General features: G+C 42.3%; 2 pseudogenes; one reads left to right on the forward strand and one right to left on the reverse strand.

The window, feature by feature from the left end:
* The first annotated feature begins 101 nt into the window (after nt 1-101).
* Nucleotides 102-1,567, forward strand: LOC136460306 (ubiquitin carboxyl-terminal hydrolase 4-like; annotated as a pseudogene).
* Nucleotides 1,568-3,752: 2,185 nt separating this feature from the next.
* Nucleotides 3,753-4,996, reverse strand: LOC136460315 (uncharacterized; annotated as a pseudogene).
* Nucleotides 4,997-19,818: the final 14,822 nt, after the last annotated feature.

The raw sequence follows: 19,818 nt of genomic DNA on the forward strand, positions 1-19,818 counted from the left end.
GGGCCCCAAAGAAAAATTTGAAGTCAATTTGAAATACGAAGAAATCTAAGATCAAATGTAGCCTGTGTAAGGATAAGGGTCACAATCGGCGAACATGCTCCATGAGAAAAGAGGTAGTTCATCTAAGTTGAAAACAGGCCATCTGCGAGGCATGTGTAGTTATGACTGATGTTTGTCCTCTTCATTTGTAGGAATCAAAGCTCCCTGAAGATGTGCTTGATATATGATTTACCAAAGATGAGTTTGTTGTTGCCTATTGTTTATAGGTACGCTGGTGAACAACTTATGCTGTTGTAGAAATGTTTTAATTATTATGGTATCTTCAAAAGCAGTCATTTCAGGAATGAATTAGTTTTTATGGTAGCTCCAAAATAGCCACTTCTCTTGACTAAAATATGTCTCCATGGTTCTTTGTAGGATGCACACGAGTTCTTAAATTTCCTTTTGAATGAACTTGTTGATATTCTGGAAAAAGAGTCAAGTGCTGCTAAGGACTCGCCCCAATCATAAGCTCCAAATGGCCCGGTTCAACCTTTAGCCAATGGAGTTAAAAAAGAACAGCAAGTTACTCTGGTCCATAAAAATTTCCAGGTGACTGAACTAATTGAAAAGTGCCTTGTGTTTTATCTTCTAGATTCAAGTTACCATCATCTTTACATGCATACAAACTTTGCAGGGCATATCGACCAACGAAACAAGATGCTTAAGATGTGAAACAGTAACTGCAAGGGATGAAACATTTCTTGATCTTAGTGTTGACATTGAACAAAACAGTTCTATCACAAGCTGCCTGAAAATTTTCTGTTCTACAGACTTTAAATGCAGAGGATAGATTCTTCTGCGACAAGTGCTGCAGGTAACTATACCATGTTTCCCTTGGGCTGTATTTATTTGTCATCATCATCAGCATTCTTTGCTTTAGAATTATGCCAATTTTTACTGGTCATTGTCATCCTACTTGGGGGGGCACTTTGTTTTGGTAGATCTCTGCGACAGCATAGAGCCCTGACCCCTGAGTAATCTTGGTTCCCTCGTACCGTTGTTGCACCCAATCTACGTTGTATAGATTTTGAAAAATATCATGCTATCGCTACCTTATGGAAGGGACCATCATCTTCACTTTAGTCCTTTGTTACTGCTGAACTCCATTATTTGGTCGCATTCCAGTTTGCAAGAAGCATAGAAGAGAATGAAGATCAAGAAGGCTCCCCACATATTGGTGATCCATCTAAAGTGTTTCAAGTACATTGAGCAGCTTGGCCGGTATAAGAAGCTTTCATACCGGGTTGTATTCCCCATGGAACTGAAGCTCAGTAATACATCTGACGATGTAGACACTGAGTACTCCCTCTTTGCTGTCGTGATCCATGTTGGAAGTGGCCCCAACCATGGGCATTATGTAAGCCTTGTCAAAAGCCACAACCACTGGTTGTTCTTCGATGACGAAAACGTCGAGATGGTTGAAGAGCAGACCCTACAAACATTCTTCGGTTCCTCACATGAATACTCAGGCAACACAGACAAAGGGTATATCGTGTTTTACGAGGGGCTTGGTGGGAAGAGTTAGATCGGTTTATTCACCTTCCCTGTTCCTTTTCTCCTTTTTCTCTTTGGGGCTTGCAGGTTCACTCTTGTACCTACATAGCTACTATTTCATTACCTCCATGGAATTGAAGAGGTTGTCTGAGGTGAGGACGCCAGATTTTGGGTGGTTTCAGTGTACAGGGGATAATGGAATCTAGCTCCCAACGATGAAATAAGGTGTAATTTTTAAGTTCGCCTGACCAGTTTGTTCTCAGGGCTAACATCTTTTGTTAAAGAGTGGGACTTTACTATTGGGCACACTGTACATCAATTCTAGTTCATAACTTTGCGCATTTACTAGTTCTGATCCATGTACGTGCTGGAATCGTGTTGCATGTAGCATGTTTGATTTTCTTTTTTCAGTTTATCGTGCAGTTGATTCATGTAACTGTATTTTCTGTGTCAAGCCAGAGGAGCTGCTCCTGTGAAAGTCTTTAATAGCTTGCATTTGTCATCAATGTGCTAAAAAAGTCGAGTGAGGTGTGTGTGATGCCAGGTACTAGTGTTTCTGTGTTTTGATTTTGTGGTTCTCGTCTCAATACTCGTGCTGGCAAAGCTGAGCACGCCCCGTTTCCCAGTCGCCCGTCGGCGGCCGCGTCGCGTGGTTTGCAGCAGAGCCACCTGCAGGAAGTTTCATATGTTGCGCCACATGAATCATGATCAATGGCTCAACGCAGGCCGGTGGTCTCGATAGTCGGCAGTGATAGATGCACCTGTCTGTAGTCCATAGCATCACGTCCTCTGTAGCGAGTGCGACCAGCCAAGACGAGCTGTAGCATTCGCGCCCACTGTTGATTGCCTACCGCTGCATATCTTCAGGAACGCTGACAACGGCAGGAGAGGGCAGCGGTAGAGCATCACGTGGCGGTAGCTCTGAGTGCTCACAAGTCACAATCGCTGTGATGGCCTGATGGGGTGCGGTCAGCTAGCCAGTGCCGTCTGGCTGGCCTCTTCGTTCCGCCAATGGGGCAGGCATGCATCTCAAGGCTCAGGTGAGGCCGGCCAGCTCATCCTCGGCTCATTCGTCACACCACTAACAGTAACACATGGTTAATCACAGTAGAACATAAGCTGTAATGATGGCACAAGAGATGAACGCACATGCCAGGGATGATTTCATATGAGATGTAGTAAACAAATGGAGAAGCCAAGAGAGGATACATTTCATCTGCCCACCCAAGATACTTTGAAACAGATGATGGCAACTACCACTTCCACAAATAAGCATATACTACTAGCAATATCTAGTCTATCTATAACCCCACAGGCTTAAATTTCCCCTAATTGCAGGGCTCAATCCTAAATTTCCCCTAACCAATGCAATTGTCCAACCAACTAAATAACTAGTAATCCCAGCGACTCCATCTCTTCATCATCTCTCCCAGCCAGAGCTAGGGAAGTTTTGTAAGCCCTGGCCCTACATCATCCATCCAAAAGAAATAAAGAACACAATTAAATTGAAGCATCCTCAGAACTCACAAGGTGCAAGTTTCAAAGACTGCAATTTAAGGCACCTTTAATTTTCCGCACGTCTTCAGCTCAGCTGGAAGCACAGGTCGGCTTGCGAGGGGGAAGCTGGTGATGGGGCGTCCTCTGCAAGCAACAAACATCTTGCTTTCACTACAATGCATGCAACTTGCATTGATAAAACGTGCAGTGCAGTGCAGCTAAGCGAAAATCACTACAGGCTAGCTACTCACCTTTAGCTTTGGCTTCAAGGATTCGATAGCAGGAGCTGCATGTGCGTTGCCGCTGTTTGCAGCTTGCTGAAGCAAAGCATTTCCATCAGAAAGCAAAGGTTTCATCAGTTCAGAGAACAGCTGCCTAATCATGAATGCAACAAGATAGTGCATGACCCAACAACGCAACTAACACAGGCAGGCAGGTTCATGAAAACAAGTCTGCAAAGTCTCCAAAAAAATGAAAACAAGTCTACACTCAGTGAAAGCCCATCTTATTACTTTCTTGATTGACACAAGGCTGCCTAATCATGAATGCAACAAGATAGTGCATGACCCAACAACGCAACTAACACAGGCAGGCAGGTTCATGAAAACAAGTCTGCAAAGTCTCCAAAAAAAATGAAAACAAGTCTGCACTCAGTGAAAGCCCATCCTCTTCTTCTTCTTTTCCCGATACCAATCATTATTGGTTGCTTAATCATGGAGTCAACGTTGTTCTTCTTCATCATAGTAGCCTTGTTCTTCTTCCTCATTGTAGTCTGTTTCCATGTCCGACATGTCCTGCATTAAGTTGCTGTCATGTTATACATATATGATTGTATGAAGTAGTTTTTTTGTGTGGAGAGGAACCAATACTCACGCCGTACAAATCATTGTTGCATCCTTTCACTAGGTACAAATAACAAATTTTAGTCCCCTCTTTTTCATGAGCAAGCACCAATTCATTTACCTCTTCTTGTCTGTCAATCTGTACTAACCCAGTTGATGGCTGACTCCTAGGAGCAGGATTGAGGTAGTACAACTGTACGTCTCCTCTGTATCCAAAAGGTTTCAAAGCCCCCAACATCGTGACAAACTCAACAGAAGTGGCTGGTTTTATAATTGTAAACTGGCCTAATTCTTCTCGACTATCGTAGTACTTCTTCATATCCGAATAAAGTTCCTTCACTGAGTGAAGGATAAATCACATTACAACATCCTGCACGTATAGATTAGACCAATAAGGACAATTTGGCCACACGGAGTTCTTACACGGAAACTATACAAAAATTTCATATACCAGGCCACACTCATTGTCCAATAATATATGCATGTATTTCCGTGGTATGTAGATCCCATCTTGTACCTGAAAGTGTAAAGATTCGAGGTGTTCAAATGGCTATCTATGTAATGCAAAATATGAAATACTAGCGTACTGTAGTTACCTCTACATTCATGTTGGCACGAACCTCCTCTTCTTGGATCAAGGACCGGCCCTCCTCTTGTTCGATCAAGGACTGAATCATTGACTTCAATTTTGAGCGCTCATTTTCCAACTCCTTATCCATTTGTTCCCCTGCCTGCTTAATCATGGAGTCAACGTTGGCTCGCTCTTTCTTTATGTTGGCATCAATTTCTTCAAGGATCTTTGATAAGGATTGATTTAAGACGGCGCGTTCTTGCTTCATCTTCTTGGCAAAGGCAGCACGTTGATCATGTAACGCTTGCTTCAGCAAGCGACCCAGTGCAACCTCCATTCTCACAGCAACGTCATTCTGCTCAATGGTTGACCCTTCGTCCAGCAGTTTTCGCTGGGAAATTATGTACCGCTCATTTTGTTGTCGCACTTGTTTTGTTCTGATGTCAGCGTCGGAACGGTCAAGCTGTAACTTCAATTTCATATCCTTGAAGTCCTCCTTTAGTTTGGTAGCCATCTCGTCCCACTCCTTGAGGTGGTTTGCAAGATCCATGGTACCAGAAGTTTGACGTAGCAGTTTCGTAAATCATCATGTGTCTCTAGGAAGCTTCAGTAATTTCAGGATTGCACTATAGTGTTAAGACTAACATAGGGAGAGATGGTAAATAAGAAAGAAATGTCTGGATGAGAACAGAAATCCATCAGAACAACATACATGTACTTGACCAACCAGTGATAAATTCATGAGGGAAGAACTGAACTTGCATGATAAATTGAAAAAGAAAGCGTGTAAACAGGAAAATAGAGCACGGCAATCAAATACAGTGAAATAAGATGTTAGGAAACTTTGGTGCAGATTTTGCCTTAATAATGCAGAGGAAGTGATCTTATAACTATAAAAGATAGCAATGGGGATATCCAAGGTGACTGGCATTGCTGCGACAGCTTTTCTTGTCACATCTGTTAGTCTGTGCCAGCTGGGCATGAAAATTATTATGCTTCCTTTCCTAGCCACCAGTATTGTTGCTTTTGTTATCACGGTCGCATCCCATGATGCCATCAACCTACCATGGATCCTGGGGAAGAACTCAGTGGGAAGATTTCTATTTTGGTTAGTGTGATTCCATCAGTCTAAGTTTCAGAGCATGTTGCTTAGTGTGATTCCACCATTGCAGCCTATGCGGGTAACTAGATGCCTAGATCCAGGCAGTGGTCAAGATCCATCTAATCCAAAGATTACAAATATAATGGATCAAGAATACTATAGCAACAATACATTCATGAAACATGCCTACACTGATCTAAAACAAGTACCACGGGATAGAGGAAAAGCACATCATCACGTGCTGGAGTTCAAAAACAGCACGGGAGAGAGCGAGAGAGAGGGTAGGACGGGCACTGATCGATTGCTCACCTCGCTGCGAAGGTCGTGGAGGGTTCTAGACATCGGTGACGCGGTGAAGGCGGAGATCAGCGGTGGCGGCGGGTAGAGCTCCGGGCGGCGGCTATGGCGGTGCACGGGCTAGGGCTAGTGCTCGGGGCGGCTCCTTTAGGGTTCAAAGGGGGCGGCGCGGTGCTCTGGGCCTACTGTTTATTGGCACGGGCGCGGGGAACCTCAGGGGGCGTGTTCGAGGGATCGGGCGGCGGTGGATTCACCCGGTTGATGCGGCGCAGCGGGGAAGAAGGGACCGGTAACCAACACCTACAAACGGTCCAAATTGGGCCTGCCCATCAGGTCATGGCCCAACAAAGCCAATTGAATAGGCAGTCAGCCATCTGCACTGGTTTAGTCCCACCTCGCTCACTGACCATGCAAGAACACAGCATAAAAGAACAGGAGAAGTAGCAGCGATCGAACTATACAATGCCTACTCTCACTTGTCACCATGGCCAATTGGGCTGGCGCGGCCTGGTTGGGCTCCTTCCGTGGTCGAGCCCGACCTAGCTGATGCTGGCCCGTGGCAACAAATTTTTTTGCCACCATTTATTTTAATTTTTTTTAATATCTGCCGCTAGGGAGGCTATCACCATTCATATCCAAATTCTATGTATTTTATTTATTTTTCACCCTCCACAATCTTTTCCTCATCCATAATCCATGCTAATTGATTTGAGTTACAGTACCAATTTCTAATAAAAAGCCAAAACTTAAAAATAAGAAAAACTCGGGTTCACACTTTAAAAAACATGTGGTTAGAGTGATCGGTTCAAATTACTATCATGTTGGCCTATTAGTGCACTCAGACGACACGTGCAAGTGGCGGCTTAGTTCCTATCATGTTATGCCTAGTGGTTCATCACTCTGGAAAGACATGAGACCGATCGGTTCACTTTGGTTCATGTTAGGCCTATCAGTCCACTCATCGAACGAGATGCTCTCTGTTACAGACGTGAGAGTGTGTGTGTGTGTATATATATATATATATATATATATATATATATATATATATATATATATATCGTGCATCGTGTGGTTGGGCATGGGCCTCTGTTATAGCCTTGTGTTGCACGCAATTCCGTCACTTTGGCGAGACATGAGAATGACCGGTTCACTTCATATCATGTAAGAGTGAACGGTTCGCTTCTTATTGTGCTAGCCTATTGTCCACTCGGACGACACATGAGAGTGGCGGCTTAGTTCCTATATGTCAAGGCTAGACACGAGAGAGATTGATTCACTTCCTTTCACATTAGGCCTATGACTCCATTAAGACGAACATGAGAGTGTCGATTGAGTTCTTATCGTGTTAGCATAACGAGTCCGCTCAGTCAATACGTGGAATGTAACGGGCAGCTTAATTTATTTTTGTTTGTTGATTAATGCCATATCAAATCGAAAAAAATATCCACAAATCATGTGATTGGCCAAGTTGAAAAAGGAATTGATGATCTATCTGGAAAATAAAGGAGAACATGTGATTGGCCAAGTTGAAAAAGGTATTGAAATTGAAAAGAAAATCTTTCTGGAAAATAAAGGGAAAAGAATAAAAATAATTTGACCCATGCAGGTCTCGAGCTTGCGACATTCGGGTATTAGCACGACGCTCTAACCAATTGAGCTATTAGGTCGGTACGTTTTATTAGGAATTGACCACATATTCATTATCTAGCACGTAGTATTAGTGCCTTGTGCCCGGCACATTGGCCAAATCACTTTTAGTCAAGATAAGAGTTAATTAGGATCTTCATCCTCCATCTATAAGCACAAATGAGGAGGCTTTGCAAAAGGTAGTCCAGTAACGGTCTCACGGCAGGAAAAATAAAACAACTGGAGATTTTTCCACCAGCCATTCCATACGGTTTTAGAGTGCAGATTACCAAGACCGTCGCTCGTTCTGAAATGAAAGTAAGATACAAATACAATTTTAGTATCAACTATTCCAGTGATGTCACGGATGGTTTCAAGCAAAAATCAGCGCGGTACATAATTTAGCAGCAAAGGACGCTCTCATGCCAGCGAACAGCTGGGGCGGCAGGATCTCATGCCAGTGGCAGTGCCTCTCACACATGCACGCCACCCATGGGCCGCTCAGCTTGGGCCTCCTGTCTCCCCTTGCGGGCTTACATGGGCCGCGCGGCTTGGCGGAGGCAGACTCTTCATTTGGAAACTACCCTTGTGGAGATTGTGGCGCCTCCATAATGGTAGGATCGTAGCAACCCTGCTTCAACAGATCACAAACCGCATCTTCTCTCTACTTTCTCATCTCTACTTTCTCGTTTTCTGGCAATGGCTACGGCAGAATACAGAGCCTAGCCGAGTCCATCGTCTGGAATTGGCACCATGGATACGGCAGCAGATGGAGGCCAGCTCCGTACTCCAATCGGCAACCGGGTTCAAAATGAGTCAAAGGTTACAGGTAAGTGATGCATCCCTATTCCAGTGATTAGATGTATGAATTTGTGTTTGTTCGGGCACTAGGATAGATCGGCACCCACTTCCAAGTTTGCCCTGTTATTTTCCAACCAATCACTATTGTGCTATATATGAAATCATTCAAATCTAAATAGACATTTCTTATCTGTTGATACAGCATATATCTACCATATACAACAAAGTTCCTGATTTTTTTCAGAAGACCTTCACAGAGACCTTCACAGAAATCACCTATGGCATATACATAAACCTGCTGAGCTTTTGGATCTGTTGAGCTTTTGGATCTAAATAAACCTGCTTAGCTTTTGGATCTACGTCTCCCCTGTTTAGGCACACAGATACCCCAGTCATGAATCGAAGAAAGGCCCGTAAGCCTGACCGAAAAATAATTAAGTTTGAATTTTTGCAAATAGAAATTGAAGTACTGAACAGAATGGTCAAGCTTCATAGATAGGAACATTGGTAATGAATGCATAAACATGTGGAAAGTGTGTGCGCTAAACATCGAGCGCAAGGAAACATACCTATCAGCGTAACCATATCCGCTGCTCTTAGTTGCTGATGATGGAGATGATGCAGTGCTAAAAAGATAACAGAAAGAAGTACAATTACGGACTGCTCACACGATAGCTGTAAATCACGACATAAATAAATGAAATTCACCTGCTAGGGCTGGAAAGATTTTCATAATCGTCCTTCTCTACAAGCACGAGATCAAGCTTGTCAATGTTGACCTCAATTAGCTCTAATTGCACATTTGATACAGATGGTAACTGCAGTGGTAAACAAAAGAATTCAGTTACCAAAACCAACAAAAGTAAGGTTATTATCCACACTGTGAGGCTGTTGTTAACTGCAACTCAGGATTCACTGCAAATTGAACGCCAATTGTCAAAATCTAGCCGAGATGACCCCCAGGCCACTATAACTGTAAAACATCCAAACTAGAAAAACACCAAACCCGTCCTTTACGGCCGTAAATGCCATAATTCTGAAAACAGGTCAAAAATTAACACAAGTGCAGCAAATGTAACATGAATGCGGAGCTAATACAAAGAATAACTTCATGGAACCATCGTGTTACCACAACCGCGACTGTACAACTCTAATTTGCTTAGCTGAGAAGACAATCTATCGCGACTGACAGTCAGAATCCCAAGTTCAACGCAATTACCGCATTCTACTGCCCACGAAGTACAACTAGAGTAGGGGGGAAACAAAATTCACCGGAACATATCAAACGTTGGCAACTTGACTACAGCATGGCCAAGCATCTGCCACCAATGCGGCCCATAAGCCCCGACTCCCGAGAGAGAAACAGCAAGGCAGCTGATATACAGAGAGTTACAAGCGGGAGGGTGGAGACATCTTATCTTACCGTGATCTGGAGCTTCCCGACACGCGCTGTGTCGACGGCGAGCGCGGGAGGCAGCCCCAGGCTCGCATGCAGCGCATCGCCATTGATATCTAGGACGCCCGCGCTATGATAGTTAGAAGGATTAGCATTCCATTTCCCAGACACAAACATTGCAGCGAACTCTAAATGGTGGAATAAATTTAAGACAAACAAACAAGAACCAAGATATGCAAAAGAATATAGTAAAAGGGCACCAAAATGCTGAAATATAGGTAAATACCATGTTGCATCTCCTTGACGGTGAACCCCTCCATGTGTTTCCAGTAGCAGGTTAACCATCCCTACTTGCACTGTCATTCCATCTGCAAAAGAATTGATCTTTACAAACTGAAAATCTATAAAGTCAAAAGATTAACAAAGTCAAAAACGTCTTTTTAACAGCCAGTTAACACCGTTAGCTAACGGATTTTACGGTAGTATCAAATTAGGGATGAAAGTTGAAGTGAGTGTCAAATAGGGAACAAAGAAAATTTCAGGGCCAAGAAAGGAATGACTCATTTTCCCAGTGTCAAATAAGGAATTCTCTCAAAATTTACCTATGCCCTGCTGCTATCACTGTTGTAGAACTACTATTCCTCGTCTGCTGTTGCATTGCTGTTATCCCTGAAAATAAAAACAGACTCGGTGAAACTCTATAATTAGTGAAAACCTATTTTTGCACATAACCAGATTACAACTGCAACATTCATTATTAACATTTCTTATTCACATCATTTGATGCAGTTGACAGTGGTACCATAGTTCATACTGAAAAAGTGCAGGGAGGGACCAAGAAACAGGTAATTTCTATATCCAATATCCAATTCCTATTTTTGTGCAAGTTGCCTTTGCATTGTTAGCAACTTATCATTGACCAACTGGTTGCTGCAGAAATATATGCATTTAATAAACTCAACTGTGAGTTTTGTAAACGCTATAGAAGCCTTATCGAGTGACCACAAGGATGCTATTAAGTCTATGGGATTGGGGGGCTACTTCATATGCCATGGACGTGTCTTAGAAGACAAATGATTGACAAAATTGCAAACAGATTCGAAATCAGTAACCAATGCTTCTTTATATGTGGTCAGAATGTTCCTATTTATCTAGAGGATGTCAGGGACATAATGGGACTCTGGATTGAAGGCATAGATGTTTTTAAACATGTAAACCAAGAGGAGGTCAAAGATGAAGACAAAAAAGTGGACATTGAATTGATGAAGAGGTATGAAGATGCAGACCACCTTCTCACGATAAGCAAGTTGAAACAAATGATGATGCAATCTAGCACTCCAGATGATGACTTCAAAAGAATATTTGTCTTGTTCACAATTGGTGTCATTCTAGCACCAACTGTGAAGCCCTATGTTAAAGCTAGTTATCTACCCGTGGTTAGAAAAGTATCAGACATTCCGAAATTCAATTGGGGTCAATTCACTCTGACTCATTTATTAACCTCATGTAATAATTACATAGTTAAGAAACGAGCCAACATACAGGGCAATTTGACTTTGCTGCAGGTCAGTTCTATAAGCTATAGCCACCTATAAACAATGTTTACTTTTGGTCTTATATATTTTTTGCATTGTGTTCATAGTTTTGGTACTGGGAGCGCGTCATTACGTACACCAAGTACGGGATCAATTATGAGACAATCCAACCACCACTTATGGCAAGGTGGACTGAAGATAATGCTGGTCTTCGATGGCATGCTTTTAATCAGGCCAGCCTAGATGGAGGAACTGTAAGTTTCGAAACATACCATCAATATGTTGTTGTTCATATGCATACTTCATAACTATCTTATTAATTGTTTCCAGCTTATGACGCGCACTACTGGTCAGACCACCCTGCAGCAGACCACCAAGCCAAAAAAATATAAAAACAGAAACATCAATGTCAGAACAAGCGCCAATACGTGAGGATAGTCTAAGCAACAAACAAGTATGTATGACACCTATTTATGTGCACAACCTCGTTTGTGTGCCTAATTCATTCTTTCCTATTTATGTAGAAGCAATTCCTTGAAGAATGGGCGAACGACAGCCAAACGGACATTGCACTAGCAATGGAAAAATATTATGGATATAGACCACAAATATGATAGGAAAATATTATCACAAAATGAGAAGTTAGCTAAGATTAGAAAGGAGAAAAGGCTGGACAACAGACTGGAAGCTAGGGTGAGAAAGATAGAAGATGATACTGCAGAAATGAAAATGGATATCAAGGTAACCAGCATGAGTACTCATTTTTGGTTCCCATCCGTGCTTCATTGTCTAACACAATTTCTAAAAAAAATAGAAAACGCAACAGGTACAACAACAAATCCTTCAGCTACTGCAAAATATTGTTGACGCATCTATGCCAACATCTGCACAAGGTTAGCCGTCTATGGCTACATCTTTGCAAGTTCGGTTATCTATGCCTACATCTTCGCAAGTTCGGTTATCTATGCCTACATCTGCACAAGTTCAGGTATGCAAATGTGGCTTCAGTTGCTTTGTCTAATGTTGGATTTGATATTTTACAATTTAACAAAAAATACCAACTACAGGAATCACGACATATACTAGTCAAGAAGTCAGCACCAGGTGGCCCACTGCATTTCTCCCATCCACTGGCGAGAATCAATGCTGAAGCACACACTGAAACAAAAGTTAAGATGGAAAAGAACACGCAGTAGCAGAACAACCCCTCTACACAACACCAAGGCGACGCCTCTACACACATCACACCAAGGAAGTCAATTGTCGACAATGATTACAAGGTGAGTCCAATAGACATAGAAGTCGGATGCTTTGTAGTAATGAGTTACGACCATGCTAAGGTTGTACAAATAGGTGACCATGTTCTTACAGCCAAATAGCTACGCCCTAATTTCACAAATGGCTTTATAGTAGATGAGGTAAACTGATTTCAGATCCTTTTTGTCCACAATAACATGCAAACACCTACTATGTACTAATAACTCCACCCTTTGTAGGTCATAAATGCCTATGTTGATTTCAGCAACGTAGAGACTAAAGAGGCATCATTCATAACAACTTTCCAAGCTAGAAAGTTGGCTACATATAGTCCGGGTGACCAACGCCTGGCATTTAAGAAGTTAATTGCCGACAAATGTGTTCGAAGGCATTTGGTATGTAATACTAATTTTGTTTGGACACTTTTACTTGACATTTGCATTCAGGATAATATTCGTATTTATTTTTTAAAGTTTTATCAATTAGGATGGTTTACTATATTTCTGGTGATCTCTATTGCAATTATTGTTTTTAGGTTTTTGTGCCCATGCATATAAACAAAAACCACTGGGCTCTCCTTGTGCTAAATTTTATAAAGAAAGAGGTCCAGCTACTTAACTCCTTAGCCTCAACCCGAGATGAAAACCAAGAGAAGGCGTTGGTAAGTACAACGTAACGCGTACCACCTATTCAATTATAATTACAGTTCGATCAAATTTAACATCTATCTCACCATCCACTAGGTGGAAAGCATACAAGAATGCATTGATTCTTCGGGCAACGATGGCTTGGTTAACTTGCGCGCCTAGAAACGAATTCCTTATCATAACATACCGCAACAAACAGACGGGTACTCCTTTTCCCTTTTCTACATTAATGTTCTACTTCAATTACTAATTCTTATGTTCGTTGTAGTCATGCATGCAGGACGTTCATAATATTTTATATGCTGGCATGGGATGGAGAAAAATGGCCTTTCATTTCACAAACGTGAGTCTTACAATCCTTGTTAATTCCAAATATCTACATACTCATTCAATAATTGTTATGTAACAATGCACTATTTTGACTTGTATAGACACAAATGCAAGGATTTAAATGGAGAATATGCACGAGGTTGCTCCTTTCTGATCGTAACATGAGACGACAACAATCGTACCAAAATCCTATCATGGTCTGAACTTTTAATTCATATTAAAAATGATCCAGATGCATCAACTTATACCAGACTGTACAAAATATGCTGGGTCTAACATTTTTCTTGATGATTCTTAGGAGGAAGAGTACTATGCAAACAATTCGGATGAACAACGCCAGCACGAACAGGCTGAAAATTCAAGTGATGTTCAAATAATAGAGACTAAAACTCCAAACCCCGAGGCCAGCACGAAAGAAGGGAAAGGAACGAAAGGAGGGAAATGAACGAAAGGAACGGGATCTAAAAAAGGAACAGAAGCTCAAAATAGGAAAAGAGGACGACAGCCAACAAAATTAGTTGTCAATACTCCTCCTACTGTCACAGATGAATTTAGTAGCGAATCTATCGCTAAACGAGTTCAAAGGGCCAAGCATCCAGGGAAACAGCAGACCAGCCCTTTTAGGCCTTTTTAGAACTAATGTGTTGTCTATTTAGTAAGCTATATTTGATCTTTAGCTTGTCCAGATGGCTAGAACGATGTGTGTTCAAACCTAAACGATGTGCTGAACTAAATTCATGTGTGTTCAGGCGTAAATACTTAGTCAAACTTTTTCTTCAGCAATTCCTGCAAATATTTGCGGCGGTAGACAAGGCTACCCTCTACAACAAACATGTGCCTCCATGGGAAGAGGTGTAAGTAGATGCAAACCGTGCACAATCGCAAGCAACACAGCTGTATAAGAAAATATATTCCCAGCACAACTTCTAAGCTGTGTATAATTCTAGTGATACATTCAAGGCAAACAAAGTACTTCAAACCTTTGCAGCTTTCGCTGGGGCATGATCACACTTTTGGTCTGGAGCTTGACCACAGTCTATACCATGCTCCAGTTCCACGGTAGCCTTTTCTACAGCGGGTTCACATCTTTTAGATTTCTGGTACAGTTCCTCAAGCTTCATTTGAGAAGCAACCTAAACAAGTATAACCGGTTTGTCAAGTTTCCTAACAACGACATTCATGATACAACTGACTTGGCTACAGAAATAAGATGGAAAACTCAACCTGAGAACAATACAGGAACATTGTTGTAAACTACCCTCAAGCTAATTTGGGCAGTGGCTGAGAATAATGGAATAAATAAATTCATTCCTTACCGTTCCAAGCAAGGATGACTCACTGGAGCTGGTACCTTCTGTGTCAAAGATCACTTGCTGTGAAGAGCTCCGAGATTCAGGATGCTTCTCTTCTATTCAAAGATCCAATAAAATCATCACAAAATTGCATCAGAGAAAGAAATCATTCAATCTGTTCGTTGAGAAATCCAAAGAAGCTTCATGTTTGAGTTGCATAATTCAGTAAAATTAAATAAGCAAGTACTCGATCTGTCTTAAAATATCAAACAAGCTAACTATATAATTATTTTCATCTACTTATCTTCAACCAAGTAGCTACCGCTAGTACGTTATTTCAGTTGTATGCGGTCTCGGAAGCTAACCATTGTACGCACAGCAATGTGTTTAGGCTCTATGGGCTACAGTATTGACAATCATTGGCAGACAACTGCTAATGAAAAAAAGAACACACAATCAGTCAGTTATGAGCCAGCCTGCCCTGACATGGTACCAATCTACTATCGTATTGCCCACAGATCATATCATACATTCAACCATGAATTTAAGAGGTCTGCTACCAAGATAGTGCCAAAAGATTCATTGCAGACTCATGACACAATACAAAGAAGTTCGCACTTGCATAGTAAACTGCATCACGATGAAATAGAATGAAATAGTAAGCACAATATAAAATGGGAGAGAGAAGGTCACCTCATCTTCCTAACAACATTCGCCATCTCCTCTCTCTTCTTCTTTGCTCTCTTGTGAGTACCAAGCTTCCTCTTAGCCAACTTGAGTGCACGCTTGTCCTTCCCAACTTTGAGAAGCTCAGTGATGCATTTCTCATAGGAGCAAAACCAACAACCTCCCTAATCAAGCTTCTGACGAATGTCACCCTCTTGGTAGCTTTCTGAAATAAAAAGGCCATGACAAAGATATAAGACCATGATGCTAAAAAATAAAAATAAGAAGTCATTAACAACTAGAAAACATTAAGAAAAACTAAGATAGCATCATGTCAAAATTCCATCAACTGATTCAAGAAGTTGCATTTAGCGAGATGTTTTAGAAACAAAATCAAAATGTGACTTAGCTTATATGCCATGTCTCGCCAATAAATATCTGCCTCTAGAACTAGCGACATGAAGTAATGAAATCCTCCGATTGCCAAAGGTGAGATGAGACATGATGATCAGTATGAACTTTGCGGCTGCTTATTAGTTACAGTAATGATCCTGGTATCATTTCCACAAATGTTTTAAAACTATAGTTTTGCCATTCCCAAAGCACCACACCTAGCTTAGTAGACTGACCAATTCACATCATTCAGCGGCAAACTCACATTATGCCTCAATTTTACAACCCAAACCAGTCATAATGTAAATTAGGTAAAACTTCTGCTTAGGAATCATGTGCTAAAAATATGCATTTAGTGAGAAGTTTTAGAAACAAAATCACAATGTGACTAAGCTTCCACGTTATGTCTCACCAATTAATATCTGCCTCCAGGACTAGCAACTTGGAGTATTGGAAAATCTCCAGATTGCCAAAGGTGAGATGAGGCAAGTAACACAACAAAGCTGTTTAAAACAAGGACTATTCAATGTACAAATATTTCTACACCCATAGTTTTTTCGTCCAAAAGCAAAAGGCCTGTTTGACCTAACAATTCGGATTATTCAATCATCAAACCTCAATTATCTAACATTAATGATACACCAAAAGGAACATTGCAGTTCAAATATGCAAAATCAAGCAAGTCATCCACTAGAGTATGTAATCCAGCAGAATCCACCATACCAAAATGCCAATCTCTTACCAAGTCAAAAATAAAATTATTGCACAAAACAGTCAACGTTCTTTTATGTCCGATACACAAATCATAAATTCATAACCTGCAATTCAACTAAGATATCAAGAAGCATGGCACAAAATAGCAGGATTTTGCTCCTTTAGGCTGGATTACACATGCAATTGAGATCGCAGAGCAATATTAAGAGATCGGAGGCTTCGGAACGGATATTCTTACCCCCTTGCGATCGGACGGGCGAAGCGGCAGCTCTCGCTTGGTGATGACGTGTCCCTTGTTTATGCCAATGAAGAGACCTGACTTGGCCTGCGTCGGTGCCATGGCTGGTCTCGTGCTAGCTCCACTGACCTGAAACGAACGCAATCGAAGAAACCAAATCGAATTAGACACAAAATGAAGCTGAAATGAAACGAACGCATTCGAAGAAACCAAATCGAATTAGACACAAAATTAAGCTAAGAGACTTGTAGCTTCGGGTGCAATTGGGATTGAAGACGGCGCTTGAGGTTACCTAAGTGGGGCGCGAGCGAAACCCTACGTCGCTGGGTCCGGATCTCGCCTCCTCCACCGCCATCGCCGGATCTACACAGTGCCGGTGTAGGAGCCCGGCAACCCTCCTCGTCCTCCTCCACGGTGTCGATCCCCTCCATGGCTGTTGCCCGGACCGCCGCGTCCGCGAGCGCACCTCACCGCCCGCACCCTCCTGCCAGCGGGGACGGCCACCGCCGTAGCGAAGGGGAGCGCGGACGTCGTCGGGCCTAGATCTCGCCTCCTCCACCGCCATCGCCGGATCTACACGGTGCCGGTGTAGGGGCCCGGCAACCCTCCTCGTCCTCCTCCACGGTGTCGATCCCCGCCATGGCTGCTGCCCGGACCGTCGCGTCCGCGAGCGCACCTCGCTGCCCGCACCCTCCTGCCAGCGGGGACGGCCACCGCTGCAGCGAAGGGGAGCGCAGACGTCGCCGGGCCCAGATCTCGCCTCCTTCACCGCCATCGCCAGATCTACACGGTGCCGGTGTAGGAGCCCGGCAACCCTCCTCGTCCTCCTCCACGCTGTCGATCCCCGCCATGGCTGCTGCCCAGACCGCCGCGTCCGCGAGCGCACCTCGCCGCCCGCACCCTCCCACCAGCGGGGACGGCCACCGCCACCGCGAAGGGGAGCGCAGACGCCGCCGGGCCCGGATCTCGCCTCCTCCACCGCCATCGCCGGATCTACGCGGTGTCGCCGTTCGCCAGGGACTGGTGAGGAGGGATGGCATGCCCTGGAAGCCGCAGCCCTGCCATCGCACTCGCCGCCGCAGCACACAGAGAGAAAGAACAGAGCGACTGAGAGGGAGGGGCCGGCCTACGTTGGTCCGAAGAGAATTATACGTGAAAAGATTGTAGTACTTCAATCATTCCTACTACTCTAAACATTATTTTTCTACCATTGATTTACTGTTCTACCCTCAATTACGTAAAATAATTTCAAAAATAGAAAATTTCCCACTTTTTCATATGTTGATCCGATCAATTTTAGTATGCACCCGATGCATATGGTCCCTCCATTTAGTACGCACTTGGTTCCTCCCGGTACCTCTTAAATTGGTTCCTCTTGGTTCCTTTGCCTTTTTAGCCGTCGGATCGGTCCTCGTGAGCCGTCCATTTTATGACAACCATTGTAAAAATTCTGTATATGGTTGCGTATTCTGAATAGTTGAGGCAAGGAGTTATTTGGTTAACATACTCTGCAAATCTGCATTTGTTGTACATAGTTCAAAACTTGTTGCACTGAGAATATCAAAACATACTGAAGCTAAGCCATGCCATGCATTGACTCTTATAGAGCAGAGTAAAATCAAACTGGATTCTAATTGCCATGATGTAGCTCACAAAAATGCACTTGTCTGAACCAAATGTCTTCTCGCTGCTGCCAGCGAGTTAATCCACGGGGTTTTCTCATTTTCTGACATCATGGCTTTATCTTAACATCCATAGTCTAATGGAAGTTTCTGTGCTATGCATTCAGGCCATTGGATTTCACTTTTTTTTTGGCATAAAACAGGTCAGTATAAAAATGAAATGTTGTTTCGATGGTAAGCATATATTGCTTTAGCTCCCAGGCTTTCCTTTGTTGAGTTTCTTGTGAGTGGATATGGTGATGCAAGGGGAATTTCTAATTATAATGAATCTATGAGTGGTTGGTTGTGTAGAAACACCATGGTCACCGAAACAGGTACTAATTAATTTTAGCTGAATAAATTGCTCAATTAAATCTGTTTGGTTAGAGGGGTACACGGTGCCTGACATCATTTTAATCTTTCAGAGAACTGCAGATCAATTTTCTCAATAATAGTTTTATATGTTAAAAGTATTTCCTTCTATTATATTAGTGGAGTTTTAGATGTTAAAAATATTTGGTTGTATTATATTTTGATAGTTTTCTCATTACTGTTAGGATAGAGATAATTATAAGAAAATGGAAAAAGTTATGTGCAAAACTTTTCCCAGTTGGAATAGTTCCATATGTACAGTTTTCAAAGATTTTGCCTCATCTTTTAAATTATTTCAGATACCTAAATTTTTTGTACAACTTTGGTATTATTTGGGTAGAAGTTTTAGTAACACAAGTAATGGTCTACTCAGATCCTAAGTTTCCAACAATGGTTAATATTGCTAATTTGCTATCCTTTTAACAAATCCTTCATGGGGGTTAAGCACTTGCTCTTGCCTACTCAGCAGCTTAAGGAGCCTCTTGCCTGCTCCAGCAGTTTAAGGAGCCTGAGAACTGACTGGTGCTTTAAAATAAGACACATCATTACAAAGCATGCTATCTAGCTATAAGCTTCTTATGGCTACCAATCTCGGGTGTTCCCTGAGGTGTGGCGGCAAAGCCAAATTGGCCGGAGAGATAACTTGCAGTGTTTCGCTATAATTCATTTCAGTGGTCTTCAATGCTACGATGATCAGATTAGTCAAACATTTTACAAACTTCAGCAAGACTATCTATGAGAAAAAATGCATGTAATCCATTTTAATGCCTAAGGAGAGAGTATTTTGTGAATCAAGTTGTGTAATTTGGGTGACCTATGGGAAGAATAAGTGTTGTGAGTAGCCGGATGGTACACATGGTATACAGTTTATTATTTATACGAACGGAGAGCTTGGCAATGATCATACTAAGTTTGAATGTTTGTTTTTACTTGATCCTGTGTACTACATTTAGAGATTATATCCCGAGTTCATGCTATATATGAAAACTCTTTTGGCATGAATCTTATCCAGAGTTCATGCATTAATCTATCATGAATCTCTTTT

Source organism: Miscanthus floridulus, chromosome 1 (genome assembly GCF_019320115.1).
Source record: "Miscanthus floridulus cultivar M001 chromosome 1, ASM1932011v1, whole genome shotgun sequence".
Taxonomy (NCBI): domain Eukaryota; kingdom Viridiplantae; phylum Streptophyta; class Magnoliopsida; order Poales; family Poaceae; genus Miscanthus; species Miscanthus floridulus.